Source organism: Pteronotus mesoamericanus, unplaced genomic scaffold (assembly GCF_021234165.1).
Source record: "Pteronotus mesoamericanus isolate MK-2021 breed Mesoamerican mustached bat unplaced genomic scaffold, CSHL_Meso_final contig_100, whole genome shotgun sequence".
In the NCBI taxonomy this organism is placed as follows: domain Eukaryota; kingdom Metazoa; phylum Chordata; class Mammalia; order Chiroptera; family Mormoopidae; genus Pteronotus; species Pteronotus mesoamericanus.
Genome location: NW_026554999.1, coordinates 568,668 through 583,343, shown reverse-complemented (window position 1 = coordinate 583,343; position 14,676 = coordinate 568,668). Strand labels below are relative to the sequence as shown.

General features: G+C 39.3%; 1 protein-coding gene and 1 pseudogene across 2 annotated transcripts in view; both read right to left on the bottom strand.

The window, feature by feature from the left end:
- Nucleotides 1-14,676, bottom strand: part of PRORP (protein only RNase P catalytic subunit) — a 156,496-nt gene that overhangs the window by 55,059 nt on the left and 86,761 nt on the right. The gene's annotated exons all lie outside the window — the stretch shown is intronic.
- On the bottom strand, nt 5,509-6,343 carry LOC129081787 (osteoclast-stimulating factor 1-like; annotated as a pseudogene).

The following is a 14,676-nucleotide window of genomic DNA, read 5'->3' as shown; positions in this document are numbered from 1 at the left end:
AATGCTAAAGCCCTCAGAAATACCATAGCACCCTCTTTTGGAAGAAATGCATTGTTTTTCACATGAGCCTACTGGGCTCACTATATATTTAGAGTTGAAAGAGTCTTTAAAGATTATGAAACCTGGTCTCCTCATTTCATAGATAAAGAAATTGGGGTTCAAAAAGAAGTGACCACGTGAGATCATAAAGAGAGGTAGAAAGCAGAGCTAGTAGTGGACCAACACATCAGATCATAACCAGAGTTTATTTTTTTCTGATCTTCCTGTTCTTTATTCAATAAATATATTAAGATTTTTTTATTTCTTCTTTATTTTTTAAAATTTTATTCTAATTTATTTTTTCAAATACATTTGTCTCTGCCTACCCCCCACCACTTTCCCTTGCTCCCTCCTTCCTTCCCTCCCTCAGCTCTTCCCCTTTGGTTTTGTCCATGAGTCCTTGCTATATGTTCCTTGACTTTCCCCTTCCCTTCCTTTTCCCCACCCCCCACCTCCTTCCCTCTTGTCTCTGTTGATTTCTTTTCCCTTCAGTGTTGCTGGTCTTATTTTCCTTGCATCTTTGTATTGTTGGTTAGGTTCCACTTATAGGTGAGATCATTAGTATTTGTCTTTTGCCCCCTGGCTTATTTCGCTTAGCATAATGCTCTCCAGTTCCATCCATGCTGTCGCAAAGTTTAGTAGTTCTTTTTTTCTTTCTGCTGCGTAGTATTCCATTGTGTATATGTACCATAACTTTTTGATCCAATCATCTACTGATGGGCATTTAGGTTGCTTCCAACACTTGGCTATTGTAAATTGTGCTGCTATGAACATTGGGGTCCATAGGTTCTCTTGAATTGGCGTTTTGGGATTCTTAGGCTCTCACCGCTTCTTTTCAACATCATATTGGAAGTCCTAGCCACAGCGGTCAGACAAGAGAAAGAGATAAAAGGCATCCAAACAGGAAAGGAGGAAGTAAAGCTATCAATGTTTGCAGGTGACAGGATAGTGTACATAGAGAACCCTGTTGACTCTACCAAAAAACTCCTCAACCTAGTAAGTGAATTTGGCAAAAGAGCAGGATACAAAGCCAACATTCAGAAATCAAAGGCATTTTTGTACACCAGCAATGCAATAGAAGAGGAAGAAATCAGAAAAAAAATGCCATTCGATATAGCAAGAAGAAAAATAAAGTACCTAGGCATAAATTTAACCAAAAATGTAAAAGACCTGTACGCAGAAAACTATACAACATTGAAAAAAAGAAATTAAGGAAGACACAAATAAATGGAAGCATATACCGTGCTCATGGATTGGAAGAATATCATCAAAATGTCCATACTACCCAAAGCAATTTATAGATTCAACGCAATCCCTATTAAGATACCAATGACATATTTCACAGAAATAGAACAGACATTTCAAAAATTTATATATAACTATATTAAGGTTTTTTTAAAAAAACAACTATTCTTCCAACCTTTAGTAAATATGAAGGCTTATACTAAAAAAGGTACCATATTTTGTCATATAAAATGCACTTTTTTGTCCAAATTTTTTGAGGGAAAGACAAGGATACACATTATACATAGCTAGTACTTAATTCCAAATCTATATAACTGCTTCAATTTTTTAAATTATGCTTAGGTGTTAAAAGTACAATTCCAGAAAGCAGTAACAATATCCATATGCAAAATAATACCCTGGAATACAATAATTGGTTTTGTTTCTAAATATAAATACCTAAAAATTGAATTAGAAAATTAAAATGAGCCTTGGCTGGTATGGCTCAGTGGACTGACAGCCGGCCTGTGAACCAAAGATTCGCTGGGTCAATTCCCATTCAGGGCACATGCCTGGGTTGTGGGCCAGGTCCCCATAGTGGGGCGGTCAAGAGGCAAACACACATTGGTCTTTTTCTCCCTCCCTCCTTTCCCCTATCTAAAAATAAATAAATAAAATCTTTTTTAAAAAATTAAAATGAAAGATTTTCTTCCCTGAAAGTTTGGGCCAAAAACATGGGTATGCATTATACATGGGAGTAGGTTTATATATGGCAAAATATAGTATATTAGGCACCCAGCAATTTAAAAGTACAATTTTAGACTTCTGGCCAGAATGGAGGAGTAGGTACATATGCTTTGCCTCCTTGCACAACAAAAAGAAGGACAACAGCAAATTTAAAAACAAAAAACCAGAACTGGAATCAAGATGGCGGAGGAGTGAGTGGAAGTCACACTGACCTCCTCCCAGGGCCAATCTGGAATTACAAACTGAATTGTGGAAAAATCACCTGGAACAAACAACTGAACAATAGTGAGAGAGGAGCCCTGTAACCTCAGAGACAGAAGAATTGGCTTTAACACAATCGAACTGGTAAGGAGTGCGGCACAGAAGGAGAAGGAGTGGTAAGGAGTGCGGCTGAGAAGGCGAGCGGGGCGCCCACGGGCAGCAGCACCAAAAGGATATTGAAATGACCAGCTGGATCCCCCTGAGAAGAGCAGGGTCTAAACCAAAAGTGGGGATCTCTAGTCCACAGCACCAGGGCCCAAAAAGTACACAGAAAACATCCAGCTGTGAAAAGCGGCAGGGTTGCTTTCTGCCAGAGACAGGCGGCTGGAGACGCAAAGAGCCTTCTAAGAGCCAACACAAAATTTTTATTTGCAGCCACTTGCCCTGGTCTCCGGCAAAGGCGGGGGCAGAGTGGGCTAGAGACGCCTGAGGAGAGACTGGGGAAGGAGGCTTTGGGGAGAGAACTGAGAGAGTAGCCGGTGGGATCTCAGTGCTGACTCATCCCCCATGAGGCAGCAGCCATTTTGCTCAGGAAGAGACCACTCCCACTGAGTGGCACCAGTGTCAAAGGACCCAATAGCCGCGCCCCCAGGTAGGATTTCACCCTGCCCTGTGCTGTCTAAGCTGCCTGCTGGGAGAAGAATGGCAACCACAGACAGTAGATCCCTGGCTAAAGGGGGTGTAGAGAGGTCTGGCAACACTTGAGGAGAGACTGGGGACAGAGGCTTTGGGGAGAGAACAGAGAGAGTAGCCGGCGGGATCCCAGTGTGGACTCCTCCCCCTTCCCCATAAGGCAGAGCATGAAAGGACCCAAGAACCCTGCCCCCAGGAGAGACTCTGCCTCACCCTGAGCTGTGTAAGGCTCCCTGCTGAGTGCAGAGTGACTAGATTAACAGCTGAAGGAGACAGCCACAGACAGTAGATTCCTGGAAGTCTCAAACAGACTGCTTAAGGTCAGACAGGGTCAGCATCTGACATCATCAAAGGCAGATCCAGAAAGTAAAAATAGTGGTTTCCAACCATAGTTCACACCACAAAGTCAGGAAATCAAGAAAGATCAATTTAAGAAGCAGAAGCAAAAGAGAAGAGTCTCACAAATAATGGGAAGACAAAGAAATGCCCACCAGTTGAAGGGAAAGGAGGAATCCCCAGAAAGAGAAATAAACGAAATAGAGGCAAGGAAACTATCAGATATCGAGTTCCAAACAACAGTTCTAAGGAAGCTCAATGAGCTCAGTGAGCTCAGAGAAAATTACAAAAAACTACAGGGAAACTATGAGCAACTTACTGCAAACTGTATCAGCATGAAAAAGAACATAGAAACTATCAATAAGAGACAAGAGGAAATGAAGGATACAATTTCTGAATTGAAGAACACAGTAGAAGGAATCCAAAGGAGGCTAGATGAAGCTGATGACCGAATCAGTAAGCTGAATGATGAGTTTGAAAAAAGCTCCCAGAAACAGCAAGAAAATGAAAAAAGACTCAAAAAGAATGAAGAGGCATTTAGGGAAATGCAGGACAACCTGAAATGTAATAATATCCGTATAATAGGGATACCAGAAGGAGAAGAGGATGAGGAAGGGATAGAGAACCTGTTGGAAAAAGTAATGATGGAAAACTTCCCTCATTGGAGGAGAGAAAAAGGCACACAAGTTATGGAAGCACAGAGCGTCCCATTCAAGAGGAACCTAATGAGGCCAATTCCCAATGGGAATCTCCAGTGAACTCTCCTGTGAGTCTGGGAGTATCTCCAGCCACTACAACTCCCACATGCATTTACAGCTACAGGTTTTGAGGCTTTAATTTCCCACACTAGAACCCTGCGTTGCATTGTCTGTCTCAAGCGCCAGTTGTTCCTCCCAGTTTATCCTCATTTGAATGTGGATATCCCAGTCCACCAGCCACCTTGCCACAAGTCCTTGCTGGCCCAGTTTCCCTTCTCCACCCCTCCAACCAGTCTGGATGAGTGTTTCTTCTTTAACTCCTTCATTGTCAGACTTCTATACAGTTTGATTTTCTGGCAGTTCTGTGTGTTTTTTTGTTTTGTTTTTAAATTGGTTGTTGTCCTTCTTTTGGTTGTGGGAGGAAGTTAAGTGTATCCATGTTGGCCGATATTACTTTATATGATTTAAAAAAATTTTTTAAATTTATTTTTAGAGAGAGGGGAAAGGAGGGAGAAAGAGAAGTAAACAACAATCGGTTGCCTCTCCCACACCCCCTACTGGGGAAATGGCCCACAGTTCAGGCATGTGCCCTGACTGGGAAGCAAACCAGCAATCCTTCCGGTCCACAGGCTTGTGCTCAGTCCATTGAGCCACACCAGCCAGGGAGTATTTTATATTATTTTTTACTTTTCCTCATCCATTTTCTGGAGGAAATACAAATGAAAACAGAGAATGAGATTGAAGCATGTTCATGATCCAAAATGAAATACACATTTTGTTAGTGGAAAAAGGAAGAACATACATGATTTTTGACAAATAATTAATGGAGACTTGTCTTACACTTTGTAAATAGGAACACTGTTATAGTTATTCGGCCAAAGGTCTTTTCTTTTAGTCAATCAAGTAAAAACTTCAATTCGTAACACCTAATCTTTTTTTCCATTTGTGTTTGCGAGTGTGTGCGCGCATGTCAGCAGCTCTGTTTTAAGCAATAACACAATCAGGATACAGAACAAATTTTATTTTATTTTTTACCTAAATATAAAAAACTTTATTTATTTACCAGCAAAGAGTGATACCAGAAAAACAGACAAAAGGAATATAAAGTCTCTTAAAATGTTTCTTTTTGTCAGAATAACTTGACAATTTTCTGTTGTCTTTTGGTTTATTATTATAATAAGCATTTCCCCCTTTAAAAAAAAATCCATCTAAAATATCTCAATCCTTGAGGTAAAGCACTTTAACTAAAAAAAAAAAAAAAATCCTAATTTTTTTAAAAGAAACAAATTATTAAAATTCCTTTAACTTGATAAATAGCAATAATTTCTTCTTGTTCTACTCTGGTGAACAAAACTGTACTTTATACAGCAAAATATCCTATCACTTATTGGCAAACCAAAGGTGAGAACTATTCATTTACATGTTCTATTCAAACACAATGCAATACTGCCATGTTCACAGAGACTTAAGAAAAAAAACCAAACTGCTACCAACACTCTTCTAGCAAAGACAAGTTTTTTGGAATGGCAAAAGCAACAGACATTTTAGCTCTTAAAGCTTCAGAAGGGAATTAATCTGAGTCATCTCCATCAAGATATTCTTCAGCATTGGTTAACGTTCAAACGACATCTGTTCCCTGTTTCCTTTCCAGGAGAGTTGCACAGGCAGCATTAGTAGCCATGTCCGGGGCCAGTTTGTTCTCATTGTTTCTTAAGTTTGTTCTAGCACCTTTTGCCAGAAAACAACTTGACAATATCTGCATAACCCTTCCATGCAGCAGCACGCAAAGCTGTGTCCCCCAGCTTGTTCTGCTGGTTCAGTTCAATGTTTGGTTAAGTAAACAGCATTTCTACTATATCTTTGTGACCCCCGTGACAAGCCCAGTATAAGGCAATGCTGCCAGCTTTGTTTAAGCCATTAACCAACTCGGTTCTCCCAGACCCTCTCTCAACCAGCTCCAATTGCCCCTTTTTGCAACTTCATGCAATGGATTGTCAATATTTCTGCCTGCTGAGCCACACAGTTGCTTGGGATTAGTCCAGTCCTGCCTTTGGAGGTGCCTTTCCACCAATTGGTATCACTCATGTCAATAATGTGGATGATATCACCTTCCTCAAAGTACGGTTCATCTTGAGTTCTGGGTTCAAATGTATAAAGAAGTCTGAACACTTTAACTTGTCCTGGTTTGATGGGTTTCAGTGGAGGCTTTGACATCTTGTTCCACGGTGCATATCATGCTTGTATCCCATGCACTATAAGCCAATCCAATGCCGTGCCAGCTGGTATTTCTGGCTCCCCAAACTTTCTTTTTGTCTGGTCCGCAGTGCTATGCCTGCAAGGACCTGCGCCCACCCTTGGCTTGGACTAGGGGACGCAGGCAGAGAGACTCGGCGCAGCCCCCGCCCCGCCCCTCGGCAGACAGAGCAGTCCCGAGAGCTTCCACGGGTGGGCAAGGAAGTGGCTGCAAGCCTCACCAAACGCTAATTCCAGAACAAATTTTATAATTGTGTTGATTAATATTTTAACACCAGGATATATTTATTTTTCATAATTAAATGTAAAGATCTGTTTCAGAGGAAGTGTTCTAGCAAAAATGAGAGAGGATAAACTGGTGGAGCATGAAACTTGACAGAGGATGGCAGAATAGCAAAATACACTCAATATTGCTATAGGAAGTATAATCAACTCGGGGTCCTATAGTTGCCAAGAAATCAAGAGAAATAATTAAAAGGGGGAAGAAAACCCTAAGAAGTTTCTGACAAGGGAACCAAGAATAAAAATGACCTCAACATGGAAGGGCATCATTAGGGTTTGCTGTGATACCATTACTTCTTTTGCATTCATTGGGAAATTGGACTAAGTCAATATATTCAGACATTGGAAATTTATGAGGAGGAATGTGCTCCTTAAGTTTGAAGGTCTAGTACCACACTGCCCAATATGGTAGCCACTAGCTACATGTTACTATTGAACATTGAAATACAGTCAAATCTCGGTCCTTGAACATCTCCCATCTTGAACAATTCGGTTTCTCATTTTTTCTCATGAAAAAAATGTCTCAGTTGTCAAATAAAACTTCGGGTCTTGACCCAACAACCCTTTCATTATGACACCTGTATGATCAGTCATGCATCTCTCAAGCAAAAAACAGAGGAGAGAATGAGTATGTTTGAGCCAGTTTATCGCTAAACCTTGCATTGTTAACATGTTGGGAAATTATGCTGTGACTGATTTTGCTTTTGTTGCTGCTTATTATTAAATATGTACAGTAGATCACCATGGGTCCTAAGAGAATTAGTGATAGCAGCAAAGTGAAAAGGAATGTTGTGAGAACAATGACAGATCTTTAAAAAATTTCAAAGTATGACAGAGGTGTTCATGTGTCTGATCTGGCTATCCGGCTCCTGAGCACAGCATGGCAAAGTCAATGATTGGCACAATTTTAAAACATAGAGACCATTAAGAGTGCTGATGTTGCTAAGGGTGTGAAAGTGATCACAAAACAAGGATCATGGGCAACTGAAGAGGTAGAAGAATTGTTGTTGATTTGGTTAAACGAAAAGCAGTTTGCTGGTGATAGCATTTCAGAGGCAATGATATGGGAAAAAGCAAAGATGTTACACACTGACCTCCTGAAAGATACCCCCGGAATGAGTGCTGAGAGTGATTCACGTAAGTCTAGTAGGGGGTGATTCGATAAATTTAAGAAGAGGCATTCACAGTGTAGTGGGGCATGGGGAGGCTGCCAGTTCTAACAAACTACCGGCTGATAATTTTGTGACAGAATTTCAAGAATACGTCGAGGCCAAGACACTTGTTCTCCAACAAGTGTTCAGTTGGGATGAAACAGCCCTCTTCCAGAAGAAAATGCCAAAGAGAAGCTACATCACACAGGAGGAGAAGTCACTGCCAGGACAGAAGCCAGTGAAGGACACAAGCCAGTGAAGGACAGGCAGACATTATTGTAGGGTGGGAATGCGAATGAGGACTTGAGATTGAAGCCTCTACTTGTCTACCATTCTGAAAACCTGTGATTTAAAAAAAAAAAAATGTCATGAAATGCAAGCTGAATGTAATGTGGAGGGCTAAGAGCAAAGCTTGGGTAACCAGGTAATATTTCATTGAGTGGATTCATGAAGTGTTTGCCTCAAGTATGAAAATATACTTCCTGGAAAGGCAATTACCCTTCAGGGCACTGCTTGTAATGGACGGTGCTCCTGCCCATCCTCCAGGCTTGGAGACTGACTTGGTGGAGACATAGAGTTTCATCACCATTGAGTTCTTGCCACCTAATTCCTCTCGGCCAGCCCATGGACCAGCAGCTCATTTCTAATTTTAAGAAACTGCACAAAGGCACTGTTTCAGAGATGTTTCGAGGGGACCCCTGAAACCAAGTTAAGCCTCAGGGAGTTTTGGAAGGAACATTTTACTATCCTTACTTGCTTGAGGCACATAGACAAAATGGAGTGAAGTGTCTTCCAGGACCATGCAATCAGCCTGGAAGAAATTGTGGCCTCAGTCTGTTGCTGAAAGAGACTTTGAGAGCTTTGAGGATGAGCCTGTGTCTGTTGTGGAAAATGTTGTCTCTGAGCAAGTCCATGGTCCTGGAGGTGGATGATAACGATGTGGAGGAGTTGGTGGGGGACCACCACACTGAGCTGACCACTGAGCAACACTAAGACCTTCAGAGGGAGCAAAACAGATGGCAGCTGAAAAGCTCTCTTCAGAGGAGGAGGAGGAGGGAAGGGAGGATATTCTTACTTCACTAATCAAGGAAATGCTTGGGAAATGGGGAGAAATGCAAAACTTTATAGAGAAATATCACCCTGACAAAAAAGTAGCAAACCGTGCAATAAACTTGTTCAAAGACAATGCAGTGTTTCACTCCAGGCCAAGTGTTAAAATGCAGGCAAAACCAAACATTATTGGATAGGTTTTTATTGAAACAGAGGCCCAGTGAGCCAGATGCAAATTCTAGTGGAGCAAAGACACAAAAGAGAGAATGAACCCCAGAAGAGCAGAGACCTGGTATTTTTTAATTAATTAATTAATTATTTTTTCCCCAAATACATTTGTCTCTGCCTACCCCCCACCACTTTCCCTTGCCCCCTCCCTCCCTCAGCTCTTCCCCTTTAGTTTTGTCCATGAGTCCTTGCTATATGTTCCTTGACTTTCTCCTTCCCTTCCTTTTCCCCCACCTTCCCTCTTGTCTCTGTTGGTTTCTTTTCCTTTCAGTGTTGCTGGTCTTATTTTCCTTGCATCTTTGTATTGTTGGTTAAGTTCCACTTATAGGTGAGATCATATGGTAGTTGTCTTTCGCCCCCTGGCTTATTTCGCTTAGCATAATGCTCTCGAGTTCCATCCATGCTGTCGCGAAGTTTAGTAGTTCTTTTTTTCTTTCTGCTGCGTCGTATTCCATTGTGTAAATGTACCATAATTTCTTGATCCAATCATTTGCTGATGGGCATTTAAGGTTGCTTCCAACACTCAGCTATTGTAAATTGTGCTGCTATGAACATTGGGGTGCACAGGTTCTTTTGAATTGGCGTTTTGGGATTCTTAGGGTATAGTCCCAGCAGGGGAATCACTGGATCAAAAGGCAGTTCCATTTTCAGCTTTTTAAGGAAATTCCACACTGCTTCCCACAATGGATGAGCCAGTCTACATTCCCACCAACAGTGCACTAGGGTTCCCATTTCTCCACAGCCTCGCCAGCACCTGTTGTCTGTGGATCTGTTTATGATGGCCATTCTGACCGGGGTGAGGTGGTACCTCATGGTGGTTTTGATCTGCATTTCTCTGATGGCTAGTGATGCTGAGCATCCTTTCAAATGTCTCTGGACCCTCTGTATCTCCTCCTTGGAAAAGCGTCTGCCCAGGTCCTTTGCCCATTATTTGATTGGATCGTTTGAGAGACCTGGTATTTTTAAAAAAGGGCGCTCCTTTTCCAACCAACATCCCTCCACCCCTCTTCTCATATTCAAAAATCAATAGCTCTCAACATTAAAGGTAAGTTCTAATGTCTGCATAACTTTTCATTATTTACTCTACATTTCCTTTTTGTTAAATTTTTCATTTACTTCTCAAGTACTTTTTGTTCTTAAAGTTTATAGATTAAACAGTACATTAGACATGTACTGCATATGAAAAAGGTTAAAACAGGAAAACATTTGGGGGTTTGGAAGAGATTAACTCAATTTACATTTTTTCTAATGGAAAAAAAAATGATTCAGTTTTTGAACAAACAGCTTCTTGAACAGCCTTCCATAACTAATTATGTTCAAAGACTGAGGTTCCACTGTATAACTATTTAGAACTAAGATATACTGGATTTCTACAAAAGTTTATTATGCAGAATGTGTATACAGAATGTAAAATATTTCATAAGTAGTTTAAAAATATTAATTACATGTTGAAATAGCATTTTTTATATGTTTTAAAAGGATAAAATATAAAGTTATTTTACCCATTTCTTTTAACTTCTTTAATGTGATTACTAAAAGATTTATAATAACATTCTATTGGACAGTGCTGCTCTAGAATGTCACTGAGCTACCCTGTGAACACTACTTCATACAGGCTGGCAGCACTGTACTACAAAGGCTGGTGATATGGGTCACCTTCATGAGTCAGTCTGAAGAAGTAGCCATGCACGCACACTTGAGCTCAGTCAGTTTGGAAGAAATACAGAGTCTGGCAGAAGTAATGCCTGCTTGAATGTAGTTGGTAGGGTAATAATATGGACGCAATAATTTATAGTTTTAATTTGAACATTTCACTTAAAATGTCATATGTTACAGACTATTATTGTTACAGAATTACCTGCTTATGATTTTATAATATAAAAGGGGTATTATTTGTGCCAGAGCCCTGTATAAACATTGATCAAAGCAATACATATATAGATATGGACATCTGTAATCTACTTTGAAATGCATAAAAATGAATAATGAATGAAGAAATAAAATAGAAAAATAGATACCTGATAAAGCAAGTACTATATACTAAAATGCTAATGGAAGAACAAGGAAATGGGTGTATAAAGGATCACTGTAAAATTCTTTAAACTTTGCTGTATTTTTGAAACTTTTTATAGTAAAATGTTGAAAAAAGGGAACCATGAATGTAGTAGCCGCGTGGCATAGTAAAGTAAGAATTTGAACTGGGGAGGGGAAGCAGGCGGCGGAGGCCTGTTACAGATACCCTCACTGTTAAAATGTTGAATAGCTTGCAGTGTCTTTGTTGGCAGAGAACAGGACAATGGACTATTAATGTATTCGTAGTAATACTGAAGAAGATACATTTTTCTGACTACTATAGTTGTTAATGTTTATGTGATGTTTTGCCTTCAGAAAGTAAGGCTTTTAATAAAGCAGAATAATAAAGTCTTTTATTTTATATTCAAGAACTTTCTTATGAGAGTAAAGAGTTAAAGAGCCTAGATGAAAACTGATTCAACATTTATCTCATGTATAGATACGAATGTGTGCACATGCTGTAAGGGCTCTGAGGTCCTTAGGTAAGTGGCCTGACAGGTACATTTGTTTACACATTAGGCTCTGACCCATAAAGAAAAAATAAATGAAACACAGCTGTCCTGAGAAGAGAAATTTAAAAAGAGAGGCTTCTCTGTGATATTAATAATCCTAATATCATGAAATTTTAGGAGTTAAAAATCAACATACTGAATGCAATAAGCTCATGCGCTAGAACTGCAACTCTGCTAAATGACAAACATGGCAAAGGTATAATCTCTACAGAGGAGAAAACTTCTACTCAGCCTTCTCAGTGAGCACTAGGACTCTGATAAATAACTCATATATATTATGCAACTTAAAATGGAAATGGAATGAAACTTGAGAAACAAGCCATTTTAATTCCACGGTCTCAGAAACATAGAAACTTGAAACTCTCACTTTAAGAAGGAGACGACTGAGACCCAGAGAAGCTCATGGTCTTACCTAATTTCATTCAGTCAATAAACAGTGGTGGTGGGGGGGAGGGGGGTGATGTGCAGTTCTCCTGTCATCATACATGTGATGGTGTTTCTAGTCTGTAGACTTACGATGGAAAATAAGAGATTAGTTTCAGGTTAGGGGTGAACACTTAGGAATGAACCTTGAGTTAATATATTTAAACGTGACCCTGGTTGGTGAAATAGGAAGTTTTACAAAATAGTGATGGGCCTGGACAGCGTAGACTTAGCCAGTACTTAAATCAGAGGTCCCGAGCAGTAAACAGTGAGCTACTGATAGACTCTGAGGTTTCATGTTAGTGCCAGTATCTTCCCCCAACCTCTAAAGCCTGCCCTCTTCTCACTGGGGAGAGAAGAGAAGATAACACCAATGTCTTCTACCCCACACAGGGAATTCACAAACAACATTCCTTGACTCCTCTCCCATCTGATGACCTCAGGCTTCAGGGATATAAAAAACATTTCTTTTTCTAAGAAACGCTGAAGACGTAAAAGGTACACTTTCCATTATCAGGACCTTGATCACAGCTATGGGAGGTAGCTTCTAGCACAAAAACACAGACTTTATAAAGAGAGTCACCATGTATTCCATAAGCCTCAAAATACACTTTGAGTCAAACAGGCATTCGACATTTTTTGTATACCTATCACAAACCAGACACCGAACATTGAGATTTCTAAAACGAAGGACACCCAGCTGGTGTTAGAGAAAACCCGCACAGTCCTTGCTATCACATGCAATCGTATGACCGGTGGTGCTATGACAGAGGTGAGAGCAGGCTGCTGCTCAGAGAGCACACGGACCAGGCCAAGTGCCCAGACAGAAGAGGGCCTGAAGGGAGGTGGTGCAAGGCGGCAGAGGTTAGGGAAGACTTACTTCTTGGAGAGGATTCCCAAGCTGAATCTTGAAGGGAAAAGAATAACTTAGCCATGTAAAGAAGCTGCACATACAAAGGTACAAAGCTTGGGTGATAATATAAGTTTGAACTGTTTGGTTGATTGTATTTCCTATTTCATGATTATGTCAATACCTATTTAAAACCAATGAACAAGTACCACTGATGGCTTTCCTTTCACTTCTGAAACTGCTTTTCTGTTAATAGAGCAGATGTACGTAAAGCTGGCAAGGTTGACGTCTCTACCCCTCAGTTTCTACATCTGTAAAATGAAAATACCTTATAAGACTGTTATGAGGATTAAGTGAGAAAATATATGTAATGTACTCAGAACAGTTCCTGGCATATGTGAAATTCTTAATGTTAGCTAAACTAAGCAGAACAAAAGATAGCGGGGGCCATTATAAATAAACTAACAAGAAATACCATAAACATTTAATATTTCTGTACTACTGGATAGAAAGACTAGATTGATGATAGAAAAATCTAAGAAATCTAAGAAATGTTACGTACAGTTACTGGTACAATTAGCATACTGACTGTATTCTGTCTTCTATCATAGATGTTTATCTTTTTTCTTATTTCCCCTAAGAGATTACACAATTCCTAAGGGTACAGACTATGCTTCTTTCACCTTTGTACTTTTGATACAAAGTACTTTTGGTACAAAGACCCTCGGCACAGGGTCTTAAAACAAGGGACCCTCAAAAAATATTTGAGGAATAAAATAATTAGAACACTTTGATCAATGTACTTGGAGTAAGTGGAAATAGATTGAATATATTTGGTATCTTTGTACCACAGCAACGTATCTCAAAAATATATTAAAATCATAAAGTGATTAGAATATAATTTAATAAAGAAATTTAATAGTATTCTTTTTAAGAAGTAACTTCGTGATGAGGGAGGCAGGAGTCCTGACATATGCCTTCAATTTGAGCACACAAAATTAAACGTTAGATCTTGTGGTCACATTGACCCATTTCTTTCTCAGCTGAAGAAATTTTTTTTCTCATTTCTTTCACAGGTTTTCTCCTAACATTACTTTCCAGTAACATGACTATGTCATGAGTATCACCTTTAACAAAGGTTTGAAGTGGAAAAAAATTAAAAAGAAGAAAGATAAGCAAGCAGAATATTACCCAAAAATATAAACTGTTTCTCTGCAGGAAGTTTTTTTTGTGGTTGCCAGATTAAAGGAGATAACAGATACCATTTATGAAATATAAAGCTTAAGAACACTACATAGGTGTATGTATTTAGTACTGCAGAATTTAATGAACCAATTCAATAAAAAAAAAAACCTTAGGATGTATTTGATTTTCAAGGAAGTTTTTTTTTTTTGCCTCAACACACAAACAAAATGATCAATTCTATCAAAAGAACACCTATACTAAAATCTGGATGTTATCAGTAGGAAGATCAAGCCAAACCGAATAAGGTTTAAGTCTATATTAATATACAGTTTCTTTGCTCTTACAGACTAATCTTAAGAAAGTGCAAACAACATTTTACTATCTAAAATTACTTTTTTAATTTTTTCTAAAAGAAAAAAGCAATTAATTTTGAATACCTATTATGGATTTTCATGTAACAAGTGAATAGTAATTGATGACTTAGAATGTTCAGAAGACAGTTGTGCTTTAAGGCATTATTTCCCCAAATGTATTTTGAAGAACTAATATGTCCTCCAGAATGCTCTGTAAAGAAAAGTCCTACAGTCAAATAATATATCCCCTTTTGGAAAGTATCTGCATACTCTGTATTCTTCTTCCCTCCATACTTCCTGTTTTGGCTAATTTCTCCTTCTATGCTTTGGACCCTATTGCTTTCCACCTTCTCAGGTACTCTACACTATTATTCACTC